Genomic DNA, 20,015 nt, shown 5'->3' with positions numbered 1-20,015 from the left:
TAAACATATTAATTAATTACTAAGAAGAAACTACAATAATCTATTGTTAATGAAAAACAATATATGCCAAAAAATTGGCTACAACACCAAGCGCAACTTTTTTCTCGTTCTCCGATCTGACCGTCCCCCCAAAAAATAATAAAATATTCTATTTATACTAGGCTAAAAAAAATTGGACAAAAATACCCCTGTGGGATCAGTGCGGGCCGCACAAAACGGACCGTGGCCGCACTGGCAACTGGCGCGGTCCGCGCAGACGTGACCATGGACCGCGTGATCAAATGTGCCCTTATGAATGCGGACCGCACAAAGCAGAAGTGCGGCCGCGAAGCATTACCGCGGACCACTCATGTCCTACCGCGACCGCGTGACTTTAAGCCCGAACATGCTATGTCTCTGAACCTCCTAGTGCGGCCGCGGTCATTGTTACGCGGTCCGCACTAGGCCCCCTTTTTCTTCACTTCTCTTGGTCTTTGATACTTGAGCAGGTTTCACTCCTTTTTGAGCCGATCTTTGACATTTCGTCACTTTGTCGATCAAACCTGCAATCAAGCACAGCTTGTGAGCATTTTTGTACTATTTTAGTATCAATTTATACTCAAAGCATAGGCAAGTAGGGGCATAAATACGTTAAAATCCTAACTTATCACCCTACCCTATGACCCCTTAGTTGCGCCCTGGCAAGCCTCTTAACGCCGAGTGTCATGGACAACCAGTAGTCTTGGTTTCCCCAAAATAAAAAGTGTGCATGTGACTATGTTGCCCAACAAATAACCCCAGTATGCGCCCAACAGCAGGCGATGCTAGCAAGCGCTCGCAAGCAGGCAGTACCCTCTGCGCGCACCCGCAGCTAGGGCCTACAAGCAAATGCCCCGTAGCTAGCTCCCGTTCGCTCATGCCCTGCGTGTAATGTGCACTGATTGGAGCTATTGACAAGGATGCCACCCCTACAAGTGTCGGCTTTTGGACCAGCTTTTCCTTTGTATAAGCCTAGGCCCCTTTCCACGTAAATATAGAATAAGTTTACTTCTTGTATTTGCATTATGATTTTCTATCTTATTTATGTCTACTTCTATAACTTAGATTTTTATTTTTAAGACATATATAAGGGGGATATAGCTGTTGAAGTTTTCTTCAGATAATCAAATTTCTATATTGGTGTCTCCTCCCCCAGCACCATATTGGATTTCTTGTAATCATTTTTTTGTTAATACAAGCAAGCTTTTATTCAATTCTCTCATTGCAAATTGTGATCTTGACATTGGCTTTCCCACACAACACTAACAGTCTAGTTTAGCATGGGGAGGGCCTTCGGTTGGCGAGAAGTAATCACACGAAAGTTGGTTGCTTTGTCTTATGTTGCCCTTCCAAGACATCTCAGGAAGATGCCGCATAACAGTCCCGCGTTACATAAAAAGAATCTTACAACTTAAACCTCCAACACTTGGATTAGATACCTGCACATATAAAGTTTTTTTTAAAATGACTTGTCAGTTGCTAAAGACATCATTGCCTAATCCCAGGATGGTTGTTCTACTTCTCTACATGTGATCCTAATCAAAAGGTCAAAAAAGTTATAATTGTCCTATTGCTCTTTTTAGATTATTTTGGAATATTTTCCACTTCCATTAAATGGAATGTTCTATTACATTCTACTACCATGAAAGTTCTATTTAATCCACCCTTTCTTCTATTAAAACAACTTAAATACTATTCTACAAAGTCTAAAGGCCAAATACATAGTCAGTCCCGCTGTTATAGACCAAACATGAGATCCTAGGCCGAAAGACTAGTCAATTAGGTGGGAGAGTTCATTCAGTTGTAAACCCATTAGAATTTCTCTTTTCAATTAGTGAGAGACAAGCATAAAACAATCGCCCCAACTTGAGGACCAACGACCTCGTTGGTCACGGCTGGAACCCCTCTTGGTCTAGGCCACCACTCCAAGTCGCAGCCCCAAACGTTGATCAACTTATTGTGATACCAATGTTATGGATCAAACAAGACGGCTCAACTCAAAAAGACTAATCTATTAGGCGGGAGAGACCATTTAGTTATAAACCCATTAGCATTTCTCTTTTAAATCAATAAGGGACAATTGACATATAAAACCCTCAAACTTGGCATCAATTTTCATTTAGACGTTTAAGTTGTAGTTGTGACCAATAGAATACCTCAAGTTGTCAAATATGTGTCTATTGAATCCTTAATGCTGACATGGCATGCTGCATGTTTTTCACCTAAATTTGGGCACGTAAAGTAAAAACTTTTGTTGTAAGATATAAAGTTTTGCTAGAGAAATAAATTTCTAGCCATTATCTCCTTTTTTATTAAAAGACTTAATAGGCAAATAGGCACTCCTAAATTAGGTTCCCAGTCCCCAACTTGACATGTTATTATCCAAACTCCTGAACCTGTATAAATATACTAATTTAACAGATTGTTGACCAAGCTTATGTGGCATTGACGTGGCTAAACTAGACCAAATTCATCGTATACATGTGCATAAAAATCGTGATCGACGCATTTGGATTAAAACGAAAGACTAAGACTAGAAAAATAAATAAAAAATGAAAAAGGCAAGAAAATAAAAGAAAAGGGAAAACACCCATTCCCTCCTCAAACCACCCACCACCCTTGACTTCATTTTCCCCCACCATCTCCTTCTCATTTTCCACCACTACCACCAAATTCGCTGCCGGTCATCACCTAAAAAGATTACCATCTATAACGACACCACCACCAAGATAAAAATCAAATTATCTCTTTTCATCATCTCTTTGAGAATCATTTCCTTAAATAGCTTCCATCATTCATGCACCTACCACACCCCCGGTGAGGTAAAAAATAATAACACTAACCATGAAAATGGTGTCTAGTTCCACATTGGTTAAGGAATTGAGTTGTGTTCCCTTATATGATCTTGGACAATCTTTTTCTCATGCACTAACTTTTGGGATTGAGTTAAGCTCAAATGACATTTATTCATATGGTATCAAAGCATGACCCATCGATTCCTTTTGTTGTATTTAGCAATGTTGGGTCACCGTTTTGTATTATTCACGCTCTAATTCAAGTCCTTGGCATGTAGCGAGTGTCAAGTCCCACATTGGTTGAGGGAATGGGTTATGATCTTCATGTATTGTCTTCGAAGATCCTATCATGAATTATCTTTTCGGATTGAATAAGACCTAAAGGTTATATCTTCACACATAATTTGATTTATACTCCTATTGGAACTAGCAGATAAAAAATAACCAAAAAATTCTACTGAATTTCTCGATCTTGCAAATGAGCTTTCTAAATGAGGGCATCAGATCTCTTATTATTGCCCAAATAGCTCAACTCCAAGTACAAAACATCAACCTTCATCCAAATCTCATCACCTTTCATTCTCTTATTGTTCCTCATTTTGAAGTCTTCCTCCATGCACAAGAAAAACTTCAGATGTCTCTCTCAAAATGTGCCACCAAATCAAAGGCTTACTCATTGATTTGAAAATCAACTTAGTCTTTTACGATTTTGCTTACTGGATATCTAGATAAGATGTTTTAAACTAATCAATTCGTGTATATTATGTGTATCAATGAAATTTGGTTGGCCATGGAGGAAGCTGGTGGAAGTGGGTTGTGGTGTGTGGTGGTGGTGGTGGGTGGAAGTGAAAGAAATGGGAATTGTGGAGAGAAGGAAGATTGGCCATGGTGATGGCGGAGGAGCAAAATTGGAATTTGGGATTTAAGAAGATATCTTCATGAAGATAAATGTAATGTGGCTTGATTTTATCTACAGTGGAACTGATTTATTATATACATCAACACGATCGAGAGACACGCAAGCTTGGAGGTGTTTCTAACAGTTGTTCTATCATGTAAGCCCGGGAAGTTGGGGGAGCAGAGAGAATCAGGTGCGAGTATGAGTATCTATTTTCTTATTAAGCTTTACTGAATGTGCCACAAGTTCATGTCATTCTTTTTCTTTCTGGCCATCAAATATCATTTTTCTACCATCTTTTTCGGCCATTCTAGATTCAAACCATTCCTCTCAAATTTATATTTTTGTTCTCACATCCCTTATTACTCTTTGAAATATGACTTTTCCTTTGTTCTATTCTACGAAAATAAAGGCGAACCTCACAAGTGGCCCAGATGATTCATCCATAGTAAGCAACTCGTTTTCTTCAATTCTTCTCTTAATAATGATATTGAATTAAAAGAGAGCTCTCAAAATGGGAGGAAGGAGCCTTTCATTATTTAGAATTGAATCTTACTATGATGTCTAGATCAAATTTCTATCTTCATATCTCTATATAAAATGACAGTCCGACGCACAAAGCATCCCGCATTTACGCAAGGTCCGAAGAAGTCACACCTCAAAAGGTGTAATGTAGAAAGCCTACCCTAATGCAGGTAATAATGGTTGCTTCCACAACTTGAACCTGTGACTTATAGGTCACACAGAAACAATTTTACCGCTGCTCTAAGACTCCCCTTCATCTTCATATCTCTATGTTATTGTAAAACATCAAATTTTATTTGGGATGCTTCTTCCTATTTCTTCATTTATATTCACATTTTTCGCAAAACCTCAATTAACTAACAAATTCCGGAATAAATGAAATGTTATGTGGCCTTGCCGAGTTGATTCTCTTATGGATCGCTTTGGTTGGTCTCCCAAAAAAAATTAATTGTGGCATGAAATTCTGCATATCAATACATTGTTTAGTTTGCAACTTAAAAATTATGCATAACTAATGCAACGACTAGTTTCCGATATAAAACCATGTACAACTAATGTAGCGTTTAATTGTGTTACTAATATCAGTATAACCTATGCTGGAATCAGTGTATTATTTCACGCAGAATAAAATGCAAAATAAGGATACGTGAATTACCACACCTATAAAAAGCATATAAACATAAAAATACCCTAAAGTAGACAATCTATATACATAACAAATTCTAAATTGCTATTCACCATATAACAATCTCCACAATATTACCCGCCATTAATTGACCCAAGCCATTTATTGCATGATAAATCTAGTATTATAATCGTAGTATAACTTATTTGTGAACCAAATAACCTCTTAACTTATCAATTATACTTACCCAAATTTGTCTGCACTAAGATCCATACACATGCTTGTTTAAGGAGCACCAAAATAAAAAAAATGGTGTTTACATTCAAAGCAAATATAACTCGCACATACACTGTAACCTAAAAATCTAGCAAGATCCATGAAAATCTAGTTAATCCGCGAATGACACCAAAGTATTTACCACTATGGCATGCAGTTTGCAACCTTCCTCTTATAAATAGAACAAATAATATGCATATTGAACATCTAAAGAAGGCTAATGCTCAAGAATTTTTTAATCTACGCATTCTTAAACAAAGTAGTTGAACAAAAAACTGTGTAACTGCGAGATAGAAGATGCTATTGATGTAAGACTTTTCTATTTGAGAAAACTTGAACTTATAAAGTAGCATTCCATTTCATGCAAGCAAGACAATATATCACGTTTAAGTATGGACACCTAGCACTTTTAGTGTTAGACCTGGAAAACAGAACGAATCTATAGCCTGTTTGGCCAAACTTCAAAAATCAGCTTATTTTGAGAAATGTTTTTTCTCAAAAATACTTTTAATGAGAAGCAGTTTGTATTTGACTAATTAACTTGAAAAACACTTGTGAACAACAATTAGTATTTGACCAAGCTTTTAAAAAATATTTCTAAGTATATTTTTCTCAAAAGCATTTTCCAAAAAAATAATTTTGGGGAGAAGCTATTTTTTCTACTTCTCCAAAACTGTTTCTACTTCTACTCAAAAATATTTTTTTTTATTTTAAAAGCTTATCTAAACACTTCAACTTTGAAAAAAGTATTTTTTTAAGAAGTTTGACCAAACAGGAACTCTTCGACATAATCATCAATTGCACCCTTGGCCATACGGTGGAAACATATAATGAGCCTCCAGATCTAAGTGTGAATTTGTGCCAAGCACAATTATAACGAATACACATTTTGGCAACCACATCATCTAAGGGTAGGGGAAATCCTATGGAAAAAGGGTACGTGGTTATAAATGAGCATCCAAGATGATGGTTGGTTAACTTTTTTATGATGACGCAATAAGTCATATTTAGTTAGCCTTTATTTTTATGTTTCGAGACCTTGAATAGCTCTCTTTAGCTTTTTTCGATTTACGTGCGCAGTTTGTGTCTTTTCCGGAAAAAAATTATGTAAAAAAATTGAAGAAAATGTGAATTTTAGCCTTAAAATGATTTGAGTTAACTACGGCTAACATTTTATGTAAACGGACTCAGATCAGTATTTTGACAATTCCAATAGGTTTGTATCGTGATTTAGGACTTGGGCGTATACCCGGAGATAAATTCGGAAGTTCCTAACTTGATTTAATGTGATTTGTTGAAAACTAGTAATATGAAGGTTGAAAGAATTCCTAAGTTTGACCGTAGGTTGACTTTGTTGCGATCAGATTCGGATATCAACTCCAGTTTTAGTATAGGTTTATTTCACTATTTATGACTTGTCTACAAAATTTGGTGCAAAATAGAGTTAATTTAACGTGATTCGGACGTTCGTTGTGAATTTGGAAGTTCTTAAGTTTCTTAAAAATTTCATACATTTTGGTGTCTGATTCGTGGTTCTAGGTATTATTTTGGTGTTTTGATCGCACGAGCAAGTTCATATAACATTATTACACTTGTGTGCATATTTGTTATGGAGCCGAGAGGCTCGATGGAGTATTAGATAGGCTATGGATTGATTTTGAACTTAGACGGGTTGCTAGTTTTAGAGAATATAGTGTCTGGTGCTTTGTTCTTCGCGAGCGCGAAGCCATTATCGCGATCGCAAAGGGTAACCTGGGCTGGGGTGGAATTTCCTTTATGTGAACGCGAGGTTGAGGTCACGAATGCGAAGCATTGGCGGGATCGCCCTTCGCAAATGCGACCAATACCACGTGAACGCGATGGGTATGGGCATGGGAGGGGATCTGCTGAGTGTTCTACGCGAACGCTAGCCCTGTTTCACGAATGCATAAGCTAGGGGGAGAAGCCTTCGCGAACACGTGAGGAACACCACGAACGCGTAGGCCAACAAAGCTGTTGTGCTTTACGATCGCGTCAGGTCCTTCGCGAACGCGATGAAGACCTGACGCCTAATCAATTAAATATCCCAAAGTCGGGATTTTCTTCATTTTTCACCATCTCCACATTTGGGCTTGGCCTAGAGGCAATTTTGAAGAGGAATTTCATACCCACTTTATAGGTTGGTGGATTTTAACTCATTTTCTTTCATTTCCATCAACACCCGTTGATTTCTAGCCTTTAATCTATATTTGTTCATGGTAGAAATTACAGATTTAGGTAGAAATTAGGAATTATGGGAAATTGAGATTTATACCTCAAATTGAGGTCTGATTTCGAAAACAATTACATAATCGGGCTTGGGAATGAATGGATAATTGGGTTTTGGTCCGAATCTCGGGTTTTGACCAAGCGGGATTGGAGTTGACTTTTGTTGACGTTTTCTAAAATCATTTAAGATTAAATCTTTTTCACCCATGGGCAGTTTCTGAAGCTTATTTTGAATTGTTTGAACTATAATTGGTTAGATTCGATTGGTTTGGAAGTGGATTTTAGAGGAAAGGCCCCATTTGTCATGACCCAAACCGATGGACTGCAACGAGTGCCCGAGTCCTACCTGTCGAACACCCTTAAGCATGCGACTAAGATATAAACATGAATAACGTCTGCTGAATTACGGGAATAATATACAGGAAGGAAACCTGCCCAAAAGGAATATGTATATGTACGTACAACATACGTAGGACGAGCCGACATGGCTGCTATAGACAACTATATACATCAAAACTAGAAGATGGCAAGGTCACATACTATCCAACTAGACACACTGTCTACAGACCTCTAATAGAAATACACTTGTACAAAGACGGGATTGAGCCACGTCATACCCATATATGTATACAAACGTATCGTACCAAATCAAAAACAGCTCCGGATCAAGTGGAACACGCCAACTCTCGCTGATCAAGGATCCTAAGAAGAGGGACCGTCTGCTTGCCTATCTGCACCTGCGGGGCATGAAACATAGGCCCCGTGAAATAGAGATTCAGTACGAAAATGTACTGAGTATGTAAGGCATGAAAGTCTGTACGTAAAAGACATAAATGAAACATGGAATAAAAAAATCCATCTATAAATCTGAATAACTTTGTAAATTCTGAAACATGTATAATGTCATGCACGTGCATATAAATGTTGTGTCATGCATAGGTACAGGTGTACATAATATCATCAAGCCTCTAAGGGCATCCCATCATATCGTCTCGGCCACTGTGGACAACATCATCAACATATACCAACTGATCAAGTGGTGGTATGTATACAATGCTGTAACCTTTTTTCCGTATCCCATATAAATATAATATACATATATTTGTGTATGTAATGCCATTTGGTCATGAGTCAATGTACATGTATAAATGCATGATATGCATAAGAAATGCGTTAATAAAATTTTCTCGGAATGCCATAAAACTCAATATGCCTTTTGGATAAACTTCATCAAATACGCATTTTTTTGAGACCCATAAACAGACGATAGAATAATAAGACTTATGGAAGAATAAGAATAAATACATCTCTAGCATTTCTGCGGATAGAGTAATTTATGGAAGGTGTGCATTTGTTCGTTTTGTTTGTGTTGTATAGATCATGCCAAAAAGAAAGAATGGATAGCCTTAACATACCTTGAATAGGGATTTTGTAAGAATTTTTTAAGAAATCACATCTAATTGTGATATGGTTTATGGCCGTATACAAATTACATATGATTTTCCGGCCGCAATCACCAACTTGGTTTCCAGTTAATGCAATTGGTATATCTCCAACTATGATATCTTGCTAATATTGACAACAAGTAACGATCCAAAGGTTAACAATGTGTTTGATTTGCAATAGATTTGCTTGGGTCCATGGTGGTCGAAATGTTTAACCTACAATCTGTATTGTAGATAAATCAATTAAATTGGAAAGTCTTGGAATTTGAGGTAGGTGTCTTGACACAAATTTATTAGGTTGCCACCTATCAAAATGACTCCTTAGTCATTTGCCTTAGGTTGCCACGTTTTTATAGGGGTGGGGTGGAAATTATTAATCTTTATCCACTTATTAGGTAATTAGGTAATGTCTCATTGCCTGGTAATTAACCAATTACCCGTATAATTAAGAATTATCTCAAATTACCTGAAAATACTACTCATTTTTAATATACTTTATACATCATACTATCACGGTCATATGGTACCTTGTATGGTACTATTCCATAAATATCGGGTATTATCGCTCGACCCGTAATTTATCCCAAATCGTCAACCTTTAATGAAACTCATTTTCTTTAATTCGTGTACCCTTTATCCTTCATGACACTTACTTGTCGCTTGTTATAAATAGCATACATACATTAACCACAAGATAATCTCATCCCCGAGTCTACGTCAGTTAATTAAAGATGAAACTTTTAACGTACGAAAACGCGAGATGTAACATTCTTCCCCCCTTAAAAATATTCGTCCTCGAATGTTTAACTCCCCGGGATATATATAACTTTGGCAGAGTTGCCTTTGTAACAACACTACTACCAACTCTCCCTGTAGAAGCTTAATAATTCATCGACACATAGGACTACAATCATCAATAACGATAATGGCCTCACACGACCAACGACAATAACTAACACAATAATCCGTACACGTACCTTAAGGTTGTGGGTCTCAATTGGACCCTTGTCTGGAGGAGGAAATAAGTAGGTATATCTAGACTTCATGTCTTTATCGGCCTCCCAAGTCATTTCTTGCACATTGTTGTTTCTCTAAAGTACTTTCGCCGAAGCTACATCTTTAGTTCTCAATCTCTGAACCTGTCTGTCTAGTATAGCAATAGGAGTTTCTTCATATGATAGTTGCTCTGTGACCTGAACGTCGTTAACTAACACAATTCTGGAAGGATATCCGATACATTTACGGAGCATAGACACATGAAAGACTGGATGTACAGACTCTAAGTCTGAAGGCAAGTCCAACTCATATGCTACCTGGCCTACCTTGTTTATGATCCTATATGGTCCAATGTACCGAGTGCTAACTTTTTCTTTTTTTACAAACCTCATAGCGCCTTTTATCGGTGAAACCTTTAGGAATACCCAATCGTCAACCTGAAATTCCAAGTCTCGCCGTCGATTATCCGCATAAGACTTTTAACGGCTTTGAGATGCTAATAGCCTTTCCTGTAAGAGCTTAATTTTCTCGATTGCTTGTTGTACCAATTCTGGTCCTACTAACATAGTTTCCCCAACATCGAACCACCCTATAGGCGACCCACATTTCCGTTCGTAAAAAGCTTCATATGGAGCCATCTGAATACTGGAATGGTAGCTATTATTATATGCGAATTCAATAAGTAGCAAATGATCATCCCAACTACCTTTGAAGTCTATCACACAAGCTCGTAACATATCCTCAAGTGTCTGAATAGTACGCCCAGCCTGTCCGTCTGTCTGGAGATGAAATATTATACTAAGACTTACCTGAGTCCCCAATCCTTTTTAGAAGGACCTCTAGAAGTTAGCTGTAAATTGAGCCCCTCTATCCCAGATAATAGATACAGAGACACCATGCAGTCGTACTATCTCCTTAATATAAAGCCTTGCATAATCCTCTACGGAATATGTAGTCCTAACGGGTAAAAAATAGGCTGGCATTATAAGCCCATCAACAATCACCCATATCGAATCGAACTTATACTAGGTACGAGGTAAGCCTACGATGAAATCCACATTGATTACTTCCCATTTCCAAGTCGGAATCTCCATAGCCTGCAACAATCCACTGAGTTTCTAATGCTCAATCTTAACTTGTTGACCGTTAGGACACTAAGCGACAAACTCCGCTATATCATTTTTCATTCCTGTTACAACCCATATCCACACGCGTTAGTTCATGCCATATATTAGTTAACATATACCAAGAAGGAATTACCTTTGAGATGATAAGAAGTTAATCCTATTGGTCTTAAGTAATACAATGGTGTATAGGGGTGATTAACAAGTATTAGAAGTTAAACGAATCAAGGATGTTGTAACTCGTATTTTCAGGTAAACCTAGAGGTTCTTAATACACTCAAGAGGTGATGTATTAAGGTATTTGAATCATATAATATCTGTATCATAAGTCTTGAAGTCAAACGAGTTATGAAACAAAAGTCGACAAACGTTGTCGCAACTTAGGTTGATAATTTTACTTAAACATTAGGGCAAATGTTTCTAAGCTTTTCTCCTAATTTACAAGAAATTATGGGGTGATCTACCCACCAAATTAAATATCTTTGAGTCTAGTTTCCTACGCATTAAATCGTTTGTCAATACGATCTTGGAGTATAGAGATATTCATATTTTCGTAAGCCTGCACAGATTGGTAGATGACAAGTAGGTGCATCACCTACTTGCCAAAATGATAGGACAAAATTAAAAGACCTAAGTCGGCCAAAAGAGGACTTTTAAGGGGTTATGAGCTCAGTTATTTCATCCATATTTCAGACCCTCAAAACCAAAGTTAACCCCTGCAACTCCTCCCCCAAAATCCCACCCAAACCCTAATCGATTTTCCCTCTTTTTCAAGTTCTATTTGAAGGTAAAACCTAGAGTTTGAAGAACCAAGGGAAGGGCTGAGTTATGAAACAAGTAAGGTAAGTTACTGCCATCTTTCATACATTTTTATCTGTTGTGAATTCATAGTATTTCGTTCTATACATGTAAGAACTCACGAGACGGTGATCGGAAGCCGTGAGTTCGAGTTATTCACTTGTAATAGACTGTTTTGTGGACTGTTTTGTGTTGCTGTTGGGCTGCGTGTTTTACTACTATTTTGTGGAGTTTTGGAGGTGAAAGGATGTGGAGAAACACCATATATATGTAGGGTTGTGGTCTGATAGTTATTCGTAATATTTCCGGGTCGTTCGACACGACTACGGTGGCCGTCGTATGTATGATGTAATTAGGTTGTGCGTGGACTGTTTTAGGAGGCTCAATATGTTTATTATTGATGTTGTTTGCGCTATTTGGGGATTGTTTGAATGGTGTGAAGTCATATATATAGGGGAGGTGCTGTCCGTTTCAGCGTAAAATAGGTTGTGGTCGATACATAATAGTTATGACGCTTAAATGATAATGATAGTATTGTTTCTCTTATTGTAGACTAAGGAGTTGTGACCATTGCATAGCTTGCGATTGGGGCAGTATATACAAGTTATGTGAGGCTATCCATTTCCTTCTTTTGCATGACTCCGATTGTACATAATGTAATGAACGAGCTTCCAAAGATACTCTACTCTTAGAAGCTAGTAGTACTTACATTTCTTTTCCTCTTATGGAACGATTGATGTTAATGTTGCTTCTCTTATTCTTATGTTATCAATGTTATTGGTACTTCTTGATTCTTATAAGGTTCATAGTGAAGAGTTAGTCCTAATAACGTGTACAGAGGATACCGACCTTACGTCACTCTGAAAGGTTTAGAATGTGATTCCATGAGTCGAGCATGCATTATATATATGTATCTATTTTACTCTACCAAGCCGCGCTATAGTCAGCCAGGTACGACACCTATTGTGCAACCACTGATCAGTTGGGTTTTACCGAGCTCCACGTGGCCGGGTATGATTCTACTGAGCCTTATGATGGCCGGGTACGTTTTTACCGAGCCTATTATGGCTGGGTACGATATGATGATGATGATGCCCACAGAGGCATATGTTTTAAAAGTTTATGTATACATATATATGTATCATGCATTTCATGTCAATAGCCCTCAGAGGTATTCAGATGTTCTAGGTTGTATATTCTCTATCCCTGCTTACATTACTGTTCATATTAATGGTTCCCTGCCTTACATACTCAGTACTTTATTCATACTGACATCCTTTTGTTTGTGGACGCTGCATGTCGTGCTGCAGGCCCTAATAGACAGGCAGGTGCAGCTCTCCCACCACAGTAGTTGTCCAGTTCAACACTGATTGGCGAGATCCCTTCTCCGAACTTGTCGTGGTCTTGGTATGTATTTTTGTTATAAACATTATGGGTATGTCGGGGCTCTGTTCCGGCTATATTGCAGCACTTATGTTCATTTAGAGGCTCATAGATAGGTGTCGACTCATGTATAGTTTGGTATGCCTTGTCGGCTGGTTTTTGTTATATAGTCTTTCATGGTAGCGTGGTAGCTCGTACCTTATATATAGTTTCTTGATTGTCTGGTCATCCATGTTATGTATGTTCATGCCATCATATTTTATTGTTGGTTGTCCATGATCCATGTCTACCATTTATATTGATCTCGTCAACCCTAAAAGATAATAAAAAAGGTTAGATAAAATGTACGTTGGTGTTCGGCAAGTATGGTCGGGTGCTAGTCATGGCCCTCCAGTTTGGGTCGTGACAAACTTGGTATCAAAGCAAGTCTGTCCTAGGGATTGTCTATGAGCCGTGTCTAGTAGAGTCTTGATTATGGATGTGTAGCTCACCACATTTATAATCAGGAGGCTACATGACATCTAGGGTTGTTACCTTCTTCCTGAATCTAGATCGTGTGTAGAGTTGAGTCGTAAGTGTTCGTCTCTAATATTCACCTTGTTTTCTTTCAGCGATGCCTTCGACTAGGAAGCAAACTATTATTAGACGGCTTGATACAGCTGCGGGAGAGGGTACCAGTCAGGTGACCAAAGCCAGAGCAGGCCAAAGTGAGGCTTAGAGTGAGATGCCATCTCATACCTCATCTACTCCGTCTCCTCCAGAGGATATTAGGAGGCACCCAACACCTCCAGTTCTTCGTCTAGCACTACAGACCAGGATATGCGGAGTGATTTGCAATTATTGACTAGCTTGGTAACTGCTCAGGCTCAGAGGCAGAATACAGATGTTGCTGATAAACCAGTTAGTACGAGAGTTTGTGATTTTATTAATTTAGACCCTCCAGTGTTTACCGGATCAGACCCCAAGGAGGACCCGCAGACTTTTATTGACCAGGTTCATCGTACACTGCGGGTTATGCATGTTAGTGATACAGAGGCAGTAGAGTTGGCTTCTTATCGGCTACGGGATTTAGCGGTTCTCTAGTATGATAGTTGGGAGAGATCCAGGGGTCCGAACGCTCCTCCAGCTGTGTGGAAGGAATTTTCTGAGGCCTTTCTTCGTCACTACTTGCCAGTTGAGATACGACGAGCTAGAGCTGATAAGTTCTTGAACCTTAGACAAGGTAATATGAGTGTGCGAGAGTACAATATGCAGTTTGATTCTTTGGCAAGGTATGCTCCCCATATGGTGGCCGAGATGAGTGATAGGGTGCATATGTTCGTGAATGGGTTGGGACCACATCTGATAAATGAGTGTACGACAGCCTCCTTGGTGGAGGGCATGGATATTTCCCGTATTCAAGCTTATGCCCAGACCCTAGAGGATCGTAAGCGCCAGCAGAGGGCAGTTAGGGAGCAGGATAGGGGCCAGCATAAGAGGGCGAGATTTGCAGGGTATTCTGATGACTTCAGAGGCCGCATCAGGCCACAGTTTTCGAGGAGTTCGGCGCCACCTGTAGCTAGTGCTCCTCCACAGTTTCAGAGGCCTCGATATGATCGATCCTATTCTGGTCCAGGTCAGAGTTCGCGGGCATCTGGCTCGCAACATCACAGGGATACTAGTCAGATGAGACCCCCAACACCACATTGTGATCAGTGCGGCAAGGCCCACTTTGGACTGTGTCGTCGAGGTTCTGATGCATGCTATTCGTGCGGGCAGCCTGGCCATATGATGCGGGATTGTCCTAATAGAGGAGGTGATGGTATGGCTCAGCCGACTGGATCTGTGTCTGGTTCTTCCTCATCAGTTCGACCTCCAGCACGGGGTTTTCAGCAGTCGACAGGTCGTGGTAGGGGTAGAGGTGCAGTGCCGAGTTCGAGTGGTGCTCAAAATCGAACCTATGCTCTAGTAGGTCGACAGGATCTCGAGTCGTCTCCAGATGTTGTTACAGGTATTATATCTGTGTTTTCTTATGATGTATATGCGCTGATTGATCCGGGATCTACATTATCATATGTTACACCCTTTGTGGCTAATAAGTTTGGCATTGAACCTGAATTGATAAGTAAACCCCTTGCGGTATCTACTCCGATAGGAGATTCTATGATTGCTAGAAGGGTATATAGAGGTTGCACTGTGATGATTTGTAGTCATCAAACCTTGGCAAATTTATTTGAGTTAGAAATGGTTGATTTTGATGTGATAATGGGAATGGACTGGTTGGCCTCATGCTATGCAAATGTTGACTATCGTACGAAGATGGTTAGGTTCCAATTTCCGGGTGAACCCGTCATTGAATGGAAAGGGAACATTGCTACACCGAAAGGTAGGTTTATTTCCTATCTTAAGGCAAGGAAAATGATCTCAAAAGGTTACATTTATCATCTCGTTCGCGTTAGGGATGCGGAGGCGAAACCGCCTACTTTACAATCAATCCCTGTGGTCAACGAATTCCCAGATGTTTTCCCAGATGAACTCCCAGGCCTTCCTCCTGAAAGGGAGATTGAGTTTAGCATTGATGTGTTGCCTGACACTCAACCGATCTCTATTCCTCCATACAGAATGGCCCCGGCAGAGTTGCGAGAGTTGAAGGTGCAGTTGAAGGACTTGCTGGATAAGGGCTTTATTAGGCCTAGCACTTCACCTTGGGGTGCACCAGTCCTATTCGTGCGGAAGAAAGACGGGTCGTTACGGATGTGTATCGACTATCGACAGTTGAATAAGTCTACTATAAAGAACAAGTATCCACTTCCAAGAATTGATGACCTGTTTGACCAACTCCAGGGTGCCAAGTATTTCTCCAAGATTGATTTACGTTCAGGGTATCATCAGGTGAGGGTTAGGGAGAAGGATATTCCAAAGACGGCCTTCCGGACAAGATATGGGCACTTTGAGTTCTTGGTGATGTCGTTCGGGCTAACAAATGCCCCAGCAGCTTTTATGGATCTCATGAATACTATATTCAGGCCCTATCTTGATGTGTTCGTGATTGTATTCATTGATGACATTCTAGTATATTCTCGTTCGGAGGCGGAACATGCGGGCCACTTGCGGATAGTATTACAGACGCTTCAGGATCGTAAGTTATATGCTAAGCTCTCCAAATGTGAATTTTGGCTGAACTCAGTAGCGTTCCTTGGCCATGTGATATCTGACGAGGGTATTAGTGTCGACACTCAGAAGATCGATGCAGTAAAGAATTGGCCGAGACCTACAACACCATCAGAAGTCCGCAGCTTCCTAGGGCTAGCAGGATATTATAGGCGGTTTGTGGAAGGGTTTTCCTCTATATCATCACCATTGACTAAGTTAACACAGAAAGCTACCAAGTTCCAGTGGTCTGACACTTGTGAACGTAGTTTTCAGGAGCTGAAGAATCGATTGACATCCGCACCAGTGCTCACTCTTCCTGAAGGAACAGAAGGTTATGTGGTATATTGTGATGCCTCAGGTATAGGTTTGGGGTGCGTATTGATGCAGCGTGGGAAGGTGATTGCTTATGCATCAAGACAATTGAAGAAGCATGAAAAGAATTATCCAACCCATGATTTGGAATTGGCTGCAGTAATATATGCTTTGAAGATATGGCGACACTACTTATACGGCGTCCATGTTGACATCTACACAGATCACAAGAGTTTACAATACATCTTCAAGCAGAAAGAGTTGAATTTGAGGCAGCGTAGGTGGCTTGAATTATTGAAAGACTACGACGTCGAGATATTGTATCATCCCGGTAAAGCCAATGTTGTGGCAGACGCTCTCAGCCGTAAATCAATGGGAAGCTTAGTACATATTGAGGCAGGTAGATGGGGGTTGATTAAAGAGCTTCATCAGCTAGCCAATATGAGAATCAGATTGTTAGACTCTGATGATGGAGGTGTTACTGTACAGAATACATCAGAATCATCTTTGGTAGCCGAGGTAAAAGCACGACAATATGAAGATCCTATCTTAGTACGATTAAGAGAAAGCATTCAACAGTGTAAAAGTATGGCTTTTGGGATCGGAAAAGATGGGGCACTGAGATACCAGAGCCGATTGTGTGTGCCTAATGTGGCAGGGTTGCGAGAGAAGATTATGAATGAGATTCATCAATCCCGATATTCCATCCATCCCGGCTCGACAAAGATGTATCATGATGTCAAGGAGCAGTATTGGTGGGATAACATGAAGAAGTCTATTGCAGAATTTGTAGCCCAGTGTCCCAATTGTCAACAAGTAAAGATAGAACATCAGAAACCCGGTGGATTGCTTCAGAATATAGAGATTCCGACCTGGAAATGGGAGGTGATTAATATGGACTTCATTATTGGATTACCTCGCTCTTATCATAAGTTTGACTCCATCTGGGTGATAATTGATCGACTTACAAAATGTGCCCATTTTCTGCCAGTTAAGACAACTTACACGGCTGAAGATTATGCGAAGTTGTATATCAAGGAGATTGTTAGGCTTCATGGTGTGCCGGTATCTATTATATCAGACCGAGGAGCTCAATTTAAAGCTAAATTTTGGAGGTCTTTTCAGAAGGGTTTAGGCACACAAGTGAATCTCAGCACTGCATTTCATCCGCAGACTGACGGATAGGCTAAACGTACCATTCAGACACTGGAAGATATGCTACGAGCATGTGTTCTAGATTTTAAGGGAAATTGGGATGACCATCTTCCACTCATAGAATTCGCCTACAATAATAGCTACTATTCCAGTATTAAAATGGCCCTATACGAGGCACTATACGGGAGGAGATGTAGATCACCAGTTGAATGGTTCGAAGTCGGTGAAACAGAATTATATGGGCCAGATTTGATTCACCAAGCTATTGAGAAGGTGAAAGTGATACAGGAGCTATTGAAGACGGCATAAAGCAGGCAAAAATCTTATTCCGATGTCTGACGTCATGATCTGTAGTTTGAGGTTGGTGATTGGGTTTTCCTGAGGATCTCACCAATGAAGGGTAGTATGCGTTTTGGGAAGAAAGGTAAGCTGAGTCCAAGGTATATCGGGCCGTATAAAATTCTTCGACGGATTGGACAGGTTGCTTATGAGTTAGAATTTCCATCCGAATTGGAATTTGTCCACCCGGTATTCCATGTATCTATGTTGAGGAAATGTATTGGAGACCCTTCTCGAGTCGTCCCTATCAAAGATGTACAGGTTACAAAGGACCTATCATATGAAGAAGTGCCAGTGGCTATATTAGATCGACAAGTCCGCAAGCTGAGAAAAAACGATGTAGCTTCCATCAAAGTATTGTGGATGAACAAGAATATGGAAGAAATGACATGGGAAGCAGAAGAGGAGATGAATTCTAAATACCCGTACCTATTCCAGAATGAAGATAACAAGGATGTTGGTGGAACACATGAAACATTGGAAGGTGAAATGGCTCTATGTGGTAAGCAATAACTTAAGAATACTCTTCCTTAATACAAAATGACGATATGCAGATAATGTACATGTCCATAATGCTTTGCATACTCTTGTAAGGCCATACTGTGAGTTAACCGCTTGCCAGTTTGTCCTCTATTTATGGGAGAAACATGGCCGGAATCCACGATGATTTAAACTCCCCATGAACCCTTACATTCGAGGACGAATGTTCCTAAGGGGGAAGGGTGTTACAACCCATATCCACACGCATTAGTTCATTCCATATATTAGTTAACATAAATCCAAGAAGGAATTACCTTTGAGATGATAAGAAGTTAATCCTATTGGTCTTAAGTGATACAAGGGGATATAAGGGTGATTAATAAGTATTAGAAGTTAAACGAATCAAGGATATTGTAACTCGTATTTTCAGGTAAACCTAGAGGTTCTTAATACACTCAAGAGGTCATGTATTAAGGTATTTGAATCATATAATATCTGTATCATAAGTCTTTAAGTCAAACGAGTTATGAAACAAAAGTCGACAAACGTTGTCACAACTTAGGTTGATAATTTTACTTAAACATTAGGTCAAATGTTTCTAAGCTTTTCTCCTAATTTACAGGGAATTACGGGGTGATATACCCACAATATTAAAGATCTATGAGTCTAGTTTCCAACTCATTAAACCGTTTGTCAATACGATCTTGTAGTATAGAGATATTCATATTTTCGCAAGCCTGCGCAGATTGGTAGATGACAAGTAGGTGCATCACCTACTTGCCAAAATGATAGGACAAAATTAAAAGACCTAAGTCGGCCAAGAGAGGACTTTTAAGGGGTTATGAGCTCAGTTATTTCATCCATATTTCAGACCCTCAAAACCAAAGTTAACCCCTGCAATTCCTCCCCCCAAATCCCACACAAACCCTAATCGATTTTCCCTCTCTTTCAAGTTCTATTGGAAGGTAAAACCTAGAGTTCGAAGAACCAAGGGAAGGGATGAGTTATCCAACAAGTAAGGTAAGTTACTGCCATCTTTCATACATTTTTATCTGCTGTGAATTCATGTTAATTCGTTCTATACATGTAAGAACTCACGGGACGGTGATCGGAAGCCGTGAGTTCGAGATATTCACTTGTAACGGACTGTTTTGTGGATTGTTTTGTGTTGCTATTGGGCTGCGTATTTTACTACTGTTTTGTGGAGTTTTGGAGGTGTAAGGGTGTGGAGAAACACCATATATATGTAGGGTTGTGGGCTGATAGTTATTCGTAATATTTCCGGGTCGTTTGACACAACTACGGTGGTCGTCGTATGTATGATGTAATTAGTTTGTGCGTGGACTATTTTGGGAGGCTCAATATGTTTATTATTGATGTTGTTTGGGATGTTTGGGGATTGTTTTGAATGGTGTGAAGTCATATATATAGGGAAGGTGCTGTCCGTTTCAGCGTAAAATAGGTTGT

The sequence above is a fragment of the Nicotiana sylvestris genome, chromosome 9, assembly GCF_000393655.2.
Source record: "Nicotiana sylvestris chromosome 9, ASM39365v2, whole genome shotgun sequence".
Taxonomy (NCBI): domain Eukaryota; kingdom Viridiplantae; phylum Streptophyta; class Magnoliopsida; order Solanales; family Solanaceae; genus Nicotiana; species Nicotiana sylvestris.
This window is presented reverse-complemented; position numbering follows the sequence as displayed.